This window comes from Lepisosteus platostomus, chromosome 24, assembly GCF_059453375.1.
Source record: "Lepisosteus platostomus isolate fLepPlt1 chromosome 24, fLepPlt1.hap1, whole genome shotgun sequence".
NCBI classification, from domain to species: domain Eukaryota; kingdom Metazoa; phylum Chordata; class Actinopteri; order Semionotiformes; family Lepisosteidae; genus Lepisosteus; species Lepisosteus platostomus.
In genome coordinates this window covers 1,431,495-1,436,543 of record NC_142634.1, presented here as the reverse complement: position 1 = coordinate 1,436,543, position 5,049 = coordinate 1,431,495, and the positions used below count along the sequence as shown (strand labels likewise).

General features: G+C 42.4%; 2 long non-coding RNA genes across 2 annotated transcripts; one reads left to right on the top strand and one right to left on the bottom strand.

The window, feature by feature from the left end:
• Positions 1 to 1,481: 1,481 nt before the first annotated feature.
• Positions 1,482 to 2,872, bottom strand: LOC148641348 (uncharacterized). The gene is made up of 3 exons (XR_015929800.1): positions 2,659 to 2,872; positions 2,436 to 2,522; positions 1,482 to 1,974 (listed from the first exon to the last, which is right to left on the bottom strand). It is a non-coding gene; the product is annotated as an uncharacterized LOC148641348 (long non-coding RNA).
• Positions 2,873 to 2,953: 81 nt separating this feature from the next.
• LOC148641347 (uncharacterized) lies at positions 2,954 to 4,773 on the top strand. The gene is made up of 3 exons (XR_015929801.1): positions 2,954 to 3,018; positions 4,279 to 4,426; positions 4,514 to 4,773. It is a non-coding gene; the product is annotated as an uncharacterized LOC148641347 (long non-coding RNA).
• Positions 4,774 to 5,049: the final 276 nt, after the last annotated feature.

The following is a 5,049-nucleotide window of genomic DNA, read 5'->3' as shown; positions in this document are numbered from 1 at the left end:
AATCAGCCTGCATGAATACTTTCTCTGTGGCTGCACCACAGAGATGGAGGGTGAGATGGGGCCTCCTTTAGGACAGCATACCAACGCTTAATTCTGTCTTATTAACAAGCATTGCTGCTACACATTCAAAGTCGAAAAAAATGTACTTGTTTGAAATTTTGGGGTTGTCCAAAGGCGGTATGTAGCACAAATGTGTTTCAGGGGTGTCGATCACGTTGTTACAACGCGAGCACAGTTTCTCTTTACATTTGTGACTTGCGAGGTTATAAACCCCACATTTCTCACAAAAGACCCTGCACTCACACTTACTAACAACCGTCGCCACATTCCGCAAGTGTCTCGCCAAACACTGAGAGCTACGACAAAAGACCTCCAGGCTGGGCAATTCTGAATTACTGCATCAATTTCACAACACTGGGGATCTAAACAGGTTTTACAAGCTTTAACACAGGCGTGTGCGTTCTTGTGGCTATACGCCGCATGGCAGTTAGTGCAAAAATACGCCGCCCCAACAAAAGCTTTAATATTTAAGACCCCATAAAAATGCTTTTCATACAGTAGAACAAAAAGTATTTTAGAATTTGATGGTGTGGGCCCCGTTGTAAAATATTTCCAATCACCCTGGTCGTGGTACAAAATTTTAATGACCACCTTTAAATGTTTTTCAAAAGCGGTAATGTCTGACAAACTAATTTTCCGATTCTCTGGAAAACCCAACTCTTTGTGCATTCATTTAGCGCCCTGTAACATTTCCTCATCGGTACAACCTTCATTCAACAAACCGTACACACACCCGGCGAAACACAGATTACCGCCCGTGTAATGTAAGTCGATAAGGTGCGCTTTTTTCTGAGCAATTACCCGGCTGTACAGAACGGATTTAAATCTTCGGCGGGCACCCCCCTGCATATTCCTAACTATCGTCACCACTAATCGGAGGCTGTCATCGGTGAGAATCTCTGTGTGGCTCTGTAAGAGGTCTGAGATCTGGCTTAAAAAATCGGCAGCATTTAATTCTCCGGGGTGTCTCCTGCGTGAGAACAAGGGTTTGTTAAAACCACCCGCAGTCAAACGCAGCTGTACAAAATCATTCCCCCCGATGTTTGGAGAAAGTTCATCCAATATTCTCTGGACTGCACCATGCACAGCGTCTATAGCCTGTACATACGAGGTTATTCTGTCGAGATTAACAAAACGAAATTCTTCATGGTGCTCTGTTGCTCTAAAAAGACCTGTTATAACTACGTATACGCTCCAGGAAAACAAAGGGGTCTCTATTCGCCCCTGCACCGCCACCAACCTGATTCAGATCGTTCAGTACAACCGGTTCTCGGTTACCGCCATCCTGGTCTGCTACAACACCCTCGGGCCTTAAGTTATTTTCTACCACTGCATTTTCATTGCGTGGTTCGGGGGACCCTTGGGAAATCTGCTGCCTCTCTCTGAATCTTTTACGACACAACAAACATGCTTTTGCCAGTTTAATTCTTTTATTTATGTACAAACGCTTGCTGTTGGCAAGCGGTTGGTCTTTTAAACACTTTTTAGACCGCATGTTTAGTCATTTATCCCAGTGGGTCTTCACCATTGCTCCATGAAATAGTATTACGAGGTAGTGAAATCCAGAGGTTAGATCGACATCCTCTTTAGAAAAAACGTCTAAGAGGCTAGCGGTGTAAACCTGGATCGTTTTTGGAAACACTGCATGTGCACTTGCTAAAGCGGCTCTTAGATTCTCTAAATACCGCTTTTTATCCACCTCATTAGTGCCCACCTTTGATACTAAGTCTGCAATATACCACACTGAGTATCCCAAATCACCAAGCACCAAGTCTTTAGGCGCGTTATTATTTCGCTCCGCAGGCTTGACACGTTTGGTTTTGGTCAGCGTCTTAACAGCCGTCTCCGATGCAGTCACCACCTTAGGGTCCGACGTTTCCGCCACATTTGTTTCGCCGCTCGTCGATACAGCTGCTGTGTGAAAAAATAAAATACTTTTTAATACCACGCCAATGCTCCACATCTCAAAATCAGAAAACTACACTGTGATAAAAATAAAAGACTTTTCAACACAACAATCAATGAAATCTAAACTGTCAAAATCAGAAAACTACGATAACTATGATAAAAACACCACACATGTGGCGCATCCTTACACAAAGGGCTGCGGGTGAATGGAACAAGTTACCCGGACATGTTGTTACACCGGTTTCCTTTACGACTGTGGTGGCGCTACTGGGTCAAACGGCCTAAAGACCCTCGCACAGACCAGTCGCTTTTAACTTTAAATGCTAAGAAGTTTTAAAATAAGGCTTTTTAACACTCCCAAACAGAAAACTACGCGAACTAGGATCTTTCAGCGAATCTAACAAAAGAAGTAACGTTTGCCGTAAGTGGATCATAACACATCTTGACCACGCTTAAATTATATTAACCTTTGATTGTTGATTTCAGACGTTTTGAGCTCGTTGACCCAGTTAACGTGTTGGCTCTTCGCAGTTTATTTTTTGAAGGTCCGGGTTCTGCACGGAGTGGGAAAATACCATTAGTGAAAGAACTCAACACCGCAAATTACCAAAAAATAGAAAAACGGTGGGGATTTTTATTATAGACACGTTTAAATGGCCATGCTAAAAGAATGTTTTATATAATACCGACCTCTTCTCTCAGGCGATCTGATAATATGCCCCGCTCCCTCTGGTATGACGTGAACATCTGCATGTGTCTCCACAAGGTTTTGAGGTGGTATTGTAAACCCCAAACGAGGTTTTTTAAATGTGTAGCGACTTGTCCCTTCGCCCGCGTCTGCGGAATAGACACATACGAGTTTTGGTGTGGAGTATGTACCCCGGTGTCTTTAAGACTCCCATGGTCGTAAAGCGTTATTCAAAACATTGTCGTAATTACTCACCAGTGTTGGGCTGCGCCGTAACTGGCCTTTTTACAGCTGTGGTTTTCGGGGCTAATGGAAATGAATGGATACACACAGTCATGATGACATTAGGGAACAACTCCCTGGTAATGCCATTATAGTAATTCAATATTGCCTAGTATACAAATATTATGCAACGTTTTGTAACTATAGCAAACATGAGACATGCACCGTGACGTTGTAATTGTCTCACAAAAAGCCGGATATACATACAGCTGAAATTCGTGGAGTCCTCGTCTTCGTCTATCAAGTCGAGCAGTGTTAAGTCTGTAAATAGAATATCTTCAGACTGTTGTAATTGATCGGCGTGATCTGTTCTGACGAGTTAGGCGATAACGTGAGACTGTAAGAATTGGAATCCAGCCAAAACTTCGCCTGTTAAACCGCTGGTACTGATACCCAAACCGATAAACTCTTCTAAGAACCCCCCCCCTCCAAAAAACCATTAATCTTAGGTATCGTTGGGGGTGCACGTACTGGACTGTAGAAATTATTTTAAGAAACATTTTAGAAAATGTTTTAGACCGTTATAATGTTAAAATCTATATTATTTTAAGGCATACAACGTTGTCTAAATTTCATAGCTGTTAAAACGTGGTGAAAATGTGCCACGGTGTCTGTGTTTGATTCACCAACAGACCGCTAAGAATATTATCAAGCAAAGTGTTTTTTATTAACGCTATAAGAAAATGTATCTGTTCTTTATAGGGACATGTTCACAAACCAAGCTTGACGTTTTGAGGTTTTATTTTTTCGCGCTGCGATGTTAAGAACATTTTTGCGTGAAATACATGTGGTGCTTGTAAATTAGAAAACTTTACATGAATTTAAAATGTTTGTAAACTTTCCCTGGGGGTCAATTTTACCCCCACCCCTCCACTCTGCATTGCAGAGCCTTTAACTAACCCCCCCACACACACACACACACACCGCACGTCTCCAAAAATCACAAATTATCTCTACTAGGTAATTTTAGAACTTTAGGGGCAATCCGTTAAAGTATGAGGAACAACACCCCATCAGTTGTTGCCTGTTAATACCTTAAAGACTTTTACGCTGTTTACGTTTTATCTCAAACTTTCGAAAAAGCTGTCGCGAATGTGTTATTAAAAATAAACTGTCTTATTACGTTATTTTAAAAACTTTAAGACCAACCCCGTGTGTTTAAAATTTCTTTTCTGGGGAAACACAACATTTGTGTTTGCGTTGTGTGATAATACTTTAAAACTTATAAACTGATATGTGAATACTTTTCGCTCTCGATAAATCAGGGGGGTCATCACAACCAATGTTGTGATGCGTTTTAAAGCATCACAACCAATTGAAAAATGTCTTGTGTTATGTAGGCGTGTTACACCATTGGCGCATATTCTTAAACGCTCCGGCCTGACAGGGTCGCAGTGCGTCCTTGGAGCTGTCAGACACCGCGGAGCTGTGGAGATGGCTTCTTTGTGTGGAGAAACAACGGGGTCCGCTACTCTACAAAGTGAAGAGGTAGGCGGCTAAAATATGTTTTCTGATCGTGGAATTGTTGTATCGGTGCTTAGCGTATGTCATTTTAATACTTGGTCTTCTTTTTAGCAAAACCCGACCCCACCCTCTGCACTCTGTGACAGCGGCGGGGGTGTGGGTTCAGCTGGGTTACCAGATGTTGAAGAACTGCCGGGTGCTAGCGATGATACCACGCTACAAATGGTAAATATTAACGAAAAACCTTAGCTCAAAAGTGCGTTAAATGCTCGATATTTTAGGTACAAAGCATGTCTATTTTGTTAAGCCTTCCTTTTCTTTTTCCTTTAATAGAATAAAGAGGATGTGGACGGGTCAATCTTCAGCCTACCGGCACAACTGAATGTCTCTGTTTAAAGGGGGTCCTGGTTGATGACTGCCCGGCCTGTTTGATTGACCATCCCGGGCAGCAGGGTCACACATGCCTGTCTGGCGGTTACACAGATGGGTTTGAAGACGTGACGTTTGCCGCTTTAGAAATGTATAAGTCTCTCAGTTTAGCCTGAATTTTATCAGCTGTTCTGTACACCGCCAGGTGTCTGGGTTCGTACACCATTACAAATGACACTGAGCGGTGCCTAAAACAGTTGCAAAAAAATATAATTGAG